We start from the raw sequence: 13,399 nt of genomic DNA on the forward strand, positions 1-13,399 counted from the left end.
CAATGCGTATCCCGCGGGTGTTTTCAAAAAAAATATCCGATTTTACACTTGCACGCCTGGTATTCTGTAAAAATTGAACTGATTCATGAGAATACAAGACAAATTGTTGTGGATCCGACACAACAGATTGAGTGATTTCAAATTTTACATCGAGGAAGAAGGATACGATCAATGTTCTGTATGGACACATGAGTACTTACTACAACGCATGTTTCAACTTCACCGTGCAACACCCGTATCCCTGCCGGGTTGTTCCCTGCCGGCTCCAAACCAACGCAACACATCTGCCTGTCGCACGGCATAGACAGTCTCGCTCCATGGATATCCACCCACCCATGATGTTTCTAAACGTCGCCAGACAGCGGGTGTCCTAGCGCTCTCACTCGCACTCTCACTCTCGCGCCCCGTTTGAACTTGGACGCGCTAGCTTTAGACAGGCAAGGATTCCCGAAGCTACGCTCCCACGAAGAACGCACCGAGATACCAATTGTGCTGGGAAGCGTTTGGCTCTTTTCATTCCTTCGCCAAACGTTCGGCCATTCAGACGCGTAGTCCCCCGTTGCGTGTCCGTCGTAGGTGTGATCCACAGTGCTCTCTCCTTCTTCCTGTTTCAAATTGGACCGCTTGAAACTGTAGATAGCCTTTTACGACTTCCCTGGGGCCCAACCCAAGCCAGCGCCGCCGTCGTTTGAACTGAACGGTGCTAATCTGGTAATCAAATTGATTTAATTACTATTTCGTGAGTTTATAATAGTGCAAATTCTCGGTGGAACCAGGCATGCATGTGTCGAGTGATTGCAGATGAAAAAACGGATGAGAGTGATTGTTTCGTGGAATCTGCCAAGGGTGACCAATGACGAGTTGTGAAAAAGAAGAAAAAAGAAGCGGATATCCGATGGCGTTTGCTTTCCGCGGTGATTTATGAGCGGAACGGGAAAAGCCGCCGAACACGAACAGTGGAAAATCGAACACAGCGTTCATCCGCGGTTATTGTTGTTGAAATCAAAAATAATTTCTTTTTATTCTGATTTTATTTTCGGTATCAAAGCGAGCTTGTTTATTTTACTAGAGATGCAAGAAAAATCAGTTCATTTTGTTTTCTTTATCTCAAACCGATCTTCGGGATGGGTGCGTGTGTGTTTTGGTGAGACGGGTACATTTCGTTCGAGAAAACTGATATTAATTACTGGTCTGTAAAATAAATGGGCAGCGTGCGGTACAGTGGAGGTTTGGGAGCGGCGTCGAGTAGATGAGAATGACGCGGGTGGGATGCGAGAATTTTGAAACCCGTTTGGGATTTCGTTTCTTCTCTCGTACCGGACTGGACTGATCAGCTTTGAGTATTAATTTTCAGCATCACTGGTGATTAAATCTACATAGAGGAAAACGTGGCATTTGAGCAGTGATAAAGTGTATTCAAGAACTCTTCAGTGTTGTGGGTGGAAGAAATAGTCTGGGTGTGCTTGGGAAGTGATTGTTGGCAGACGACTGAAGCGCTGTTCTTATAATTGATGTTGTCTCATGTGATTTTGTGGTTGTTGTATGTATTATATACAGTGGTAACATCTAGTGGTATGCGTTAAAATATTATGTAGTATAATCTAGCAGAAAAAACAGGACAAAAGATATTGGATATTGGTTTTTCGGTAAGTAGAGCAAATTCTCCCAAAGGAGCACGTGGGTTATTTTGGGCGAGGGTGAGATTGCAAACATATGGATTACCTTGGAATACGCGAAGGCGTATATATTTTATAGAAAGGTACATTTTGGGACATTGAGTAGAGGTCTACTGTTGAAAACGTAGACATGTTTGTTTTTAAGCTATACAATTGCTTCTACAGTTAAACACATGACTATTACACTCTATTACTCTTATTTTATTAGATGTTACATTAATCCAGCACACTGTTACGGTAGAACACCGCATCGCGAGTGTTTCCTAGTGCACAGTGGACCAGGAGATGCATTTAAGTGGAAATTAGCATTTAGAGCTCGACAGTTATTCTCTAGACAAAAACTGTCTGAGACAAAGTTGTTACATACGATAGAGCGCACATTTTTATGTTATCAAAAATGGGTTGACCAAAATTGTCGATTAAATAAAAAATATAACATCCTTATTTTTATAGATAGAGGAACACTTAGTTCGACAATGTTGTAGTCCCAGTTATTTGAAACATCTTTGTACAACAAAGTTTTTCCTATCTCTTGAAATAACCGATATAGCGCTTTTTTCCTAAGTTACGTCAGGGTCACCATGAAAAAAAATGTTTTGTTGCTCTAACTTTCATATTTTAAATTCTACATACAAACTGTCTTCGAAAGACTTTTAGAATTTACTAATACAAACATTTTGCGATGCAGAACTTGTCAATATCTCAACTTCCCTCAATGTTATTGATATTTTTTCCCAAAAAACACGCTTCCTTCATTTGTTTGTCATTCTTTTTGGGGCAAACATAAAAAATGTTTGTTGATGGAATTTGAAAGAACAAATTCCACTCTATATAATATGTGATTTTTAAAACTATGTTATTTTTCGTGTTTCAGTAAATTAAAATTGAAATCATGAGTTTTTGGATGGGCTTATCAATACATTTTGCTATGCAGAACATGTCAATATCTTAATCCTGCTCAAAGTTATTGATGTTTTTTACCCAAACATTCATGATTTCAATTTTAATTTACTCAAACACGAAAAATAACATAGTTTTAAAAATCACATATTATATAGCGTGAAATTTGTTCTTTCAAATTCAATCAACAACCATTTTTTATGTTTGCCCCAAAAACAATTACAAACAAATGAAAGAAGCGTGTTTTTTGGGAAGAAATATCAATAACATTGACAGAAGTTGAAATATTGACAAGTTCTGTATCGCAAAATGTTTATATTAGTATGCTCTGAAAGTCTTTCGAAGGCAGTTTGCATGTAGAATTATAAAAATAAGAGCAAGAAAACAGTTTTTTTTCATGGTGACCCTAACGTAGCTTAGAAAAAAAACGCTATATCGATTATTTCAAGAGATAGTAAAAAAAACATTGTTCTACAAAGATGTCTCAAATAACTGGGACTACAACATCGACGAACTATGTTTACCTCTATCTATAAAGATAAGAAAGTTATATGTTGTATTTCATCGACAAGTTTGGCCTAGTGTCAATCAGACTCAGCAATCCTTAGTTTAAAGCGAAAAGCGCGAACGGGTTAAGCTTGGCGGTATTAGAAGGAATAGATTCAATAATAAACACAGCTCTCAGAGAGTTTTGTGATTGCTTCAGTCAATATTGTTCTGAGTGCGCCATAGAGATAAAAGTTTCATCTCGATACATTGTAACCATATATTGTTACAATTAGAACCTCGCATAAAAAAGGAAAATTTGATTCTCACTATTTGGTTTACGGGAGGGGTGGTCGAAGGAGAAAAAACAATGTTCGACGACAGCAAAATGTGGGGATCCCAAACCAACGGGAAAACCCTATTAAATTTTGAATCCCCGCCATGATGGGTGGTTGGGTGGAAATAACCACTAGGTGGCTACGATGAGTAGGACTGGATGACAGGTTGGAATGGTAGGAAAGTGGAATGGTTGGAACGGAAAAATTCGGGAAGAAGGAAAAGAGGAGGTTCGAGAAAGAAATTGGAAAGGAATTGAGGCCTCTTGGGTTTCGACCGCGAAAGCGTGCAGACCGATCGAATCGATCTAAGTTTTATTTCAAGTCTATCTATTATTTCGGTGTGTAATACCACGTTGTGAATCCGACATATTAAGCGGTGAAACCGGTTAAAATAACCCTGGTCGCTGATCATCAAGGTGTTCAGCTAAACGCCAAGGACCAGCGAAAAGGGTGTACCTGTCTCGCCCTCATCAGCCCCGTGCTGGTACGGCTCACCGTAAAGGAGCTACGCAGGCCAGTTGTCACGAGGTTGTTCGTCACGCTCACCTCGTTAACCACCAAGGATGACAAGGAGGTTGCCACTTCACATCACGTCAGCTGCCGATCGCCGTTATCCCACATCGACCATCACCTCGTCGACGCCATTCCCGACCACGCCGTAGCCGAACACCACCCGCCAGTACCCGCCACCAATCGAGTAGAAGACCGATATCAACCAGTAACCGGAGAAGGATCCGTGAGTCAATAAATATTGTTCATTAACCTGAAAATTACTTCTTTTCGCTAATCCAAATCCGAAAGCTTTCCCACACAACTCTCACGACGACCCTGAGACCCGAGGACCCAAAAGAGGCCTTTCGCGCCCACCCCTATACGGTCATAGATAAGGCCGAGGGGGTTTGATTGCGTTCCCTTCCGGAACCAGCAGATTATATCCTCGGGGGCTGAGAGCAGCCGCACCAGAGTAAATCGTAACAACATGCAAGCTGAAAATGTGAATACTTTTTATGGTCCTGATCAGATCCCGAAATCTTCGAAGATGAAATGAAAATGATATGATGATATGAATTGACTAGAAAATTAATTGACGAGCGTTGAGAGCGAGGATGACTGATGAACTATTATAATCAATGGTTATCCCAATTGACGTGACTAATGAATACAAATCAGCCTCTTCATTCAACCTGACTAACACTAATTCTAATCAAAATTTTAGTTCAGTTTGCTCCGAATTTAATTTTGTGGAAAAAAACATAAAAAAACGGGTTTATATCAATAAAATTCACAAATTTGTCTGTGTTTCTGAACACAACACTGCACGCTATTTTATATGTGTGAGTAATTTTCGTGTACGACACAATGATTATTGATTATTGATTATTGATGATTATTGAGTCATGTTGACGGAGAAATTACTGGAAGAAGCCAAAACTCATTTCCAATTGAATGCGAAGGTGAATTTCTTCATAGTTCGCTGACCATCCTCAGTTGAATATGACTATGTCGAGCCATGGATCTGAGAATGCAACGGCCATCACACAGTGTTTTGGTTTAGTCATTCCGTTTTGGCAATTTCCGTATCAAGTTTGATTTCGATAAAACTAACTAAACTTAGCTAAGGAGCTAAACGCTGTTGGGTCGGAAAATGTTCCATTTCTGAAGCGAATGGTGACTGGTAATGAAAAGTAAGTCACTTACGACAACGTTGGACCTGTACTATCACCAAAGGGACTGTATAAAAGAATTAATAATCCAAAAGCGGCCACCTTTGGTCCATACCACATATGACAGTCAATAACTTTTTTAACTAAAGTTTCATCTTCGTAACGAATTTTAGATTAGAACGGATTGTACCATAGCTTATATTGTGAAGTCCGTATGTCAATTTATTATGAAAAACATCACAAATGAAAGTTACTGGCGCCTCTCTTGATATAAAAAAATAATCCTATCTAATAAATAACTAAAGGGAAATCCATTTTATCCATTCCGGGCTCATTCACCAACAGCAACATCTCAAGACGCTGTCCTCTTTCTTTCATAATTAAAAAAGGCACACTGAAATGGGAGCATTTCCTAATGGGATTATCGCTTCCCCCAGCCGTTCGAGACATCCACACTCACTTCGTTAAAATGGCTGGAACAACGGGGTTGGTTGTGCGTTGCAAGGTTGTGTGGGGCTCATTGGAAAAAAAGGAAAAGATGCTAAATTTTCGCAAATCCGCCAGTGGCCACAGCAGGAGTCTAGCCTCTCCACTGGGTACCATATAATGGACAAGCGAAGGCGATGAGATTTGTAGTCTTTCGGAATCTAATAACGTACGGTTATTAGGGAAAGCTTTCAGACTGCAGCCGCAATTAGTGCTAAGGGGATTCGATGTATTGTAATGGTTATTCGCGTTGGAGGTATTGAGGTATTCCTTTGGAAGGTACTGTTACTGATGGCTAGGAATACGATTTGATCTCTGAATCTTTTAGCCACTTGCATAGTCATAATACATTGAAAATCAGATAGTTTTATGATTTCATGGGCATTTCATAGCGTATTTATTCCGAAATTCAATTGCTTCTCTACGAAAGATCCTACGACCAGAACGGTAATTGAACCCGAAACCCCCGGCGTGATATGTGTGATGCTAACCACTCGGCCACGGGAGCCATCGATATAGTTATATATTCGATGTCTTTTATACGAAAATGCTGTGAAAATGATCTGGTCCTTCTGAAATATGCGCATCTTTTCATTATTATCCGATAAAAAAACAGGAATTTATAAAAAGAAAAACTAGTTGACTAGGCATCAGGATTATGTGTTTCAAGTAATCAAATAACACCAATTAAAAAATTGTCGTTCAAAACAATTTTAGACTGCTTTCGGCCCAGCTAATCTGAGAGTTATTTTCCTTTTAAACCACCGTCACCAGATGTCGACTTTGTACATTCATCATCGCGGAGTGTGATTAGACTACTGGTGGGTCAAGTCACAAGAACGCTGTGTCGTATTTGATACGAAAGAGGTAATTTTCATTCATGCTTTAATTTAAAAAATGTGTTATTTTTCATGAAACCCCCTCACCACATTATGTTCCATGCACACAAACTGTTTGTCTTAGCTGGCGACTACGAAATCGCGAATAGCCTCAAAGTATGTATGTTATGCTTATAGAGCTAGTTGAATAACGTAAGTTGAATAAGTAATGGGACAACACATTTTAAGCATCAAAAGAACTGAAGTGAATAATAAATTTAATATTTAATTTTAATAATTTTTACTTACTGTCCTCAGGCGTGATAAACTGAAAAAATGTGCCTTTGTTTCATTGCAACTACAAACTATTATAGGTGTCGACCCTGTAGCCAAAAACTGTATCAAAATTCATTCAATTTTCCCAACATCAGATATGTATCGTAAATTCAACGGTAACATAATTTGAATAATAAAATTCATCACTTCTTTCGCGGAATATGAGTTCTGACGCTAGTGAATGGTGGCACCACAAATGGATTGCGACTCTTTCTGTTCGCTTGCAATAACGAGCATTGTTACGGGCAATTCTACGTTCCGGGTTGCTTCCGCCCTGAATGCCGTCACGTGATCATGGTACTGTCTCGGCAGAATACAGAATACCCAGGGACATGGATACCACGTTTTCACATTACTTGCTGGTGACTGTCCAGGAAAAATCGACAGAAAAGAAAATGAGTGCCATTATTTCTTATCGCTGGTTCGGTTGGATCTGGGAAAAATACAGATTGTAAATGACGTTATGCGAGAACTGTTGATTCCATTTCATTCAGGAAACTTTTTTATTCCACATGAATTATAGCGCTCAGAAATATCAATTCTTTCATATTTGGATGAATGGAACTTTACAGTTTTCAATGGCAAAAACGCACAGTGCTTTAAATTTGTTGTGATGTGAACAAAATTCAGAACTGCAAGCTCGAGACATTTGAACAAATTTGAGAGACGAGGAAAGCTGTTTGTGACAGTCAGAATCTCCGTATGCATTGTCGCTCCAATCCATTAAAAATTCCGATCGATCGGCAAAAAATGGCCAAGCTTATCAATATGAAACGATAACGGTTTTGGGGATACATCAGGCTACAAATCTTCCTTCAATACCAGAATCCATTTCAACACTTACAAAACTACATAAGATTTTCCAAAACACCACAAAAACCCGTTCCTGTTACTCCAAATCGAAAAAAAAAACTGAAACGACTTTCCCTCATCAGAGTAACAAACCAACCTTGTAGAGCACTGGATCCCTCGAAACTGCCACTCGCCCCACGGTGCTATCACATCCCATTGAACCATTCCCCATCAGAAAAGTAGGGGTAACACTTCTTTTAAACAAAAACATCTCTGTGTTCAAAAATCCTACAGGGACGTTCTAGGAATCAAACAAAAACCGGTTGATAAGGTTAACTGTATTTGCTGTTGAAGTAGTCAGCAAAACACTGCTTAAGTCCACAAAAGCCTTGAAAAAACAAAAAGAAATCGACTCTCCCACACCAATACTAAAACCTGCCCGCAGAATACTTCAAAAGCTGAAAGTTTAAGCTGTAAAATGTATATCACATCTCCACACGTGGACACCGACACAACTCCACCCCCCCCCCCCCCCAAAGCAGAAAGTAGAAGACAATGAGCCCAAATGATTTGAAAGTAAAAGAATTATAAATTGAACGTAATCACAATGGTTTTACTATGCCCAACTCTCAACTACGGTATCACTAGAGTCACACAAGCATGATTTTTCAACCACAAAGGATACGATTGGGCCACTCGTCGCTTAGTACGTTATACCAAGTGCGAAAAAGCCTCGAGTAACTCATCAGAGCAAAAAGAATAATGAACCAGATGGATTATCACAAACACAAATATCTGAGAGTGGTCGAATTACTTCTTCAACTAAAACCGATGCTGGGAAGAAGGATTATAAAGTGGTGGAATCAAAGAATACGACACAACTGCAATATCAAAAGGAATATCAAAAATCTGAGGTATTTAGCCAAAAAAAAAACTGACGGAAGTCGTAGTTCTCCTTCAAATGCGAAATCTCACGTACCTTCGACACAACGGGACGTAGTAGTAGAGCGGAGTGGAAACAACACACAACCTGGTTCGAACGTTCAATTCACCAAAATAACTTCACAGACAGAATCGATGGAATAAAGCGGAAGTGTGTCATGCTTGAAAGATCCTTAATAAGAAAGGATGATGATGAAACAATGCGTAAACACATTACCAATGAAATATATAGAGAATGACAGCAATTCGAGCCTGCCAGAGATAGATTCGAGCACCTGTGAAGTAAGCTTACTACAGTGACGAAACTTATTAATGAGTTCGACACGTCTATTATGTGCGAAAAATAATTTAATTTTTGTATGATGATCCTAACAATGTTTAATTAGTTTTAATTAAGATATTTAATAAATATTCATGTTTTAAGAAGTTCTATTCGTATGTTTACTATATTTTTAGGTATTTTTCTCGCGAGAGTAAAATGTTCAGCTGCTCCTACAAAACCACGCAAACCATCGGCCTATTACTATTACTTAAACCAGGGTTTCTCAAAGTGGTCGATATCGACCCCCTGGGGTGAAACTCTCTAATTAGGGATTTCCTTTCCTCAGGGTCGGTCACTCGCAAACAGCTGTTCCTCCAGCAAAAAGGAGCAGTGTCGGTTTTATCCTTCTCCACAAGACCGACGCATTCCTCTAAAGCCACCAACTACTCCCACAATCAACTATCTCTCAAAGGTTGAGCAATGCTAGCCAACTCCGCGAACCAACCGAGGACGAGGGCTGGCGACTCTTTTCGAGTCCGAAAAACGGTAATTTCCAAAACCGCAATAGAGGAGATTAATGCAATTTTCTTACAATTTTCTTTTTTTATTCCTGCCTTTTAAATCTACTCTTTAATTTACTTCTGACCATATCCTTTTTTCCCTATCACTTTTTCCTCTGCCCTAATTGTGACGTCACAAAATTTTATGCTTTTATACTTGCAGTACTTTTCGTGTATTCTTTCTCTTCTTTCTCCGTCGTTTAACGGGATAAAATCCCCGCTGCAACCTCCAAGCGTGGATATGGCTCTTCTGGTTCCGGCATCCTTACTCGTCGTTGAATATCAAGGGCGGAAATTGCAGTCAAACGTCCCTTTTCGCAATGGCGGGTACCACACGTCTCGGCGGAGAAAAAGATGAAATATAAAAAAAGGCCCGCTGAAAGGACATTTTTCTCTCTCTTCCGGTTCTTTTCTTCTTTTTAGCTCTCTTATCTTTTCTCTTATAATTTCTTTTATTTCTTATAACAATCTTTTTCTATCTTCTCTATTTGCTTTCGATGTACTCTGGCACTATTAAAATTTACTTGTTCCGGCGCGCACTTCCTACTTTCTTGGTGTTGGAAAATCGTTCGCCGGCACTACTCTTTACCGAGCTTTTCTTTTCTTTTTTCTTTTGTGTGATTTCATTTATGTTTTGCCTAGTTGGCAGCTCTGTTGAATGACAGATGGTCCCATGAACTATCGGACCAACTGTTCACAAGCAACAGGCGGTGGGTATTTATGGCGATTTTTATTAGAACATTATGTTGGAATATATTGTTTTGGTAGAGTCTAAATAATTGCTTGAAGCCAACGGTTACAGAGGTCAAAAAAAATCCTAACAAAAATTCTCATTTGAAATATTTAAGATGCTGCATAAGTTGTGTTACGTGGACCATCCTATTCTAAGAATGATTCGCGCAAGATAATGTGTTTGAGCGTAGAAGTCCTCCAGGCACGTTATAAATTTCACTGTATTTTAAACATATACACGATTGAACACGAAGGATGTCATCATTAAATGCTCCTGATATTTCACTGTATGACAAGCTTGCCCTTAGGATGCCAGTTCATTTGCGTGCTGAAATACGTAGGAGCTTGAATGATAATATACTTAACTTCTAACTTAATTCAAGAGATTACAACGTGGTTACATGGCTAAATAAAGCGAATTAGAATAAAGTGATTGAAAAAGAAGTTACTAAATGCTTGGTTACCTTTGTGCATGGCGTAACCATTTTTTTAAATTATTTTTGGAAACTTGAGATATTAAAGATGAAAATATGTGCCAAGAAATGATGTTTGCTACATATATTAAGACTGATACCAGAGGAGAATCGGTCATTCAGGCCGTGGAACGGTTTTTTTACCGATAATGCCGATAATTTCATGGAAGAACATTGTGACCGATGATGCACCATCTCAGGTCATCTTCGTTTTACAGCTCACTCAAAGTCATAACTGCGTAAGGTACTGGTCATTCATTGTGTGATTCACAAACAGCATTTAGTAACAAAAAATCTGAGCCCTAATTGCATCAGTCTTTACTATATGTTATAAGTGTTATCGAAAAGCTTCGAAGCAATTCTTTGAACACTCGATTAATTGCTCAGCTATATGAGAAAAACGAAGAAATCTTTACTCGGTTACTTCTATACGCTGGAGTTCGCTTACCTCCAAGAGGATCTAGCTTAGTAAAAATGTTTGAATTTGTGTTTCACCTGCAGGGTGACGATTTCAACTTGAGTGAAACAATATCAATAATATCGGTCCTACTGACAAAACTTCAAAAACAAAATTCAAGCAAAAAGAATATTCACAGTTCCCGCATTTGTCAAAACTATCACAAAAGCGTCAAGACCAAGTTAGGGGCTGTCCACATACCACGTGGACACAAAAAGCACGATTTTAGACTCCCCTCCCCCTCCGTGGACAAGCGTGGACATTGACCAGACCCCCTCCCCCTGTTTTCCACGTGGACATTCCTGAATATGTTTTATAAGAAATTACCAAGTAAACACCTCGATTGCACCCTTATTCCATTTCAAATTTATTTTTTAAATTAGAAATTAGGAGTTCAGAGATTTAGAGGCGAATGAACTGAAAAGTTTGAAGCCACTTTAAAACAAAGAATTTCAATAGGAGTTCAAGGAAGTATTCTGGAATCATTTGCTGCCGTTTTAGCATCGAAACCACCGTGTTATTCCAACAGAATGAAGCATCATTTCATTAAAGTCGGAATTCCTTACATGGTTTATAGGACTGGGGCTTCGATTCTGGACTACCCTGCTTTTTTACCAGTTCTCACCCCAATCGATAACTTATGTAGATTGATCGCACGAAGAATAGAACTGCCGAAGAATAGGCAGTATGCGAGTTTTATTGAGCATAAACGAGCAGCTATTTCGCGTGGAGCGAGATTCAAATTTCCACATGCCGTAGCTTGGCCTAATACGTTGTTTGGATTGATTGGAAACTAAGGATGACCGACGAATTATAAACTTGTTGTAATTCGTGCGAAATTTGTTGTTGATTTTGTAAAGAAGAGAAACGTAATGTATTAATTTTTTTAAATTGCTCAAATTTCAATTCCTCGCGAAAGTGTACATTTTTGGAAGAAGTAATGCAAGTGAAAAATTGAATCTTCGTCTTCCTATGTCTGTTCTCAGCCACCAAACCTTTTTTACCGTGCAGAACTGTAGTCAAAAACCAGGACCTTATTTTGAGGGACTGTGTCGAAAGATGGCACACGAACGAGAGTTTTAGAATATATTTTTTTTATATAAAAACAGTATTTTAAAACACATTATTCTGTAGATACACATCTAAAGTTCACAACGAATTGAAAAAATCTTGTTTATCTTTCATTGTCATACAAAATATGCATCACTGCTTTTTCAAGTAAAAATAATTCCGACCAGTATGGCACCCATGTCCAAATTGAATACGACTGCAAAGGGTTAACATGCAACTGTGTATCTATATAAATATTATTATTATTTTGACATTTTTATACAATTTTGACAACTAGAGTATGCATTTTGCATGATTTATTTTGAAATGAAGAAAATCATCTGACACCAAAACTTGAGCAAAACGGTTCAAGGAGAATGATGACGGTTCACGACCAGGAGCTCCAGTCATACTGACTTTTGGAAGAAGATTGTTTGGACCGATTAGAGTAAGTTTAAGGTTAAAAAAAAAACACAAAAAAATGATAGCCTGAAGTCTGAGCTATCCAGCCTACTCAAGCAACAGTTAAACACGGTGGAGAATCGTTTCTTGTGAGGGGTTGTTTTTCTTGGAATGGGGTGGACAATCTCGTCAAGATCGATGTAAAGAAGACTGCTGAGTCCTACGTCAATGTCTTGGAGGAAAACTTAAAGCCGTCACTCAGGAAGATGAATGGACAATGATCACACCTTGGAGGTGCGCTATTTTCAGTCCAAAGAGATTAAAATGCTTGAGTGGCCATCCCAGTCCCCAGACTCCAACCTCATAGAGCATATTTGCACAATACTTGACGAAAAAATCCAATGAGTTGGAGTTTTATATAAATTTGAAAATGAATACAAACAATGGCTTGTTTACATCCTTTCAATTGTGAGAAATACGTTCATTTAAAAAAAAATCATGATAAAGTATTTTGTGTAATGCTGTTTACTTTTTTCTTTCCAACACTGTACATACGATATTTGGTAACTTATCGAGAAGCTCTTGATACCTGATAAATCTTCACAAACTGCTTAATGTTTAGTTCTCTGACACCAAATTGCTAGATTATTTCTACAGAATTCTACCATTGTGTTCACACTAACAAGTATTTGAAAAAAAACATCAGTTAGCTCAAACTTTTTATTGTCAAATACGCAGAACAAGCATGATAGGATAGTATGAAAATTCTTGAAAATGAAAAACAGATTTCGTTTATTTTAAAATATATATGTGATTGTTTTTTCTCAAATATTTATTTCAAGTATCCACGTGGACATTGGCTATACCCCTATCCCCCTCACCGTGGACAATCGTGGATATTTTCGATATTTTAAAACATTTAATTCAGAGACTTGGTTACCTATGCATGAACTATGATATGATAAAATCATATAATTTATACAGTAGAATTTACCTCACTAAACATATGAAATAAAACAACCCGG

At 38.5% G+C, this 13,399-nt stretch overlaps 1 protein-coding gene across 1 annotated transcript in view; it reads left to right on the forward strand.

Annotated features, from left to right (window-relative positions):
* Window positions 1-531: 531 nt before the first annotated feature.
* Window positions 532-13,399, forward strand: part of LOC129774835 (ankyrin-3-like) — a 103,250-nt gene continuing 90,382 nt past the window's right edge. The window contains exons 1-2 of the mRNA XM_055778847.1: window positions 532-711; window positions 1,355-1,646. The gene's annotated coding sequence lies outside the window, so the exon portion shown is untranslated. The remainder of the gene's footprint in view (window positions 712-1,354; window positions 1,647-13,399) is intronic.

This window comes from Toxorhynchites rutilus, chromosome 3 (genome assembly GCF_029784135.1).
Source record: "Toxorhynchites rutilus septentrionalis strain SRP chromosome 3, ASM2978413v1, whole genome shotgun sequence".
NCBI lineage: Eukaryota > Metazoa > Arthropoda > Insecta > Diptera > Culicidae > Toxorhynchites > Toxorhynchites rutilus.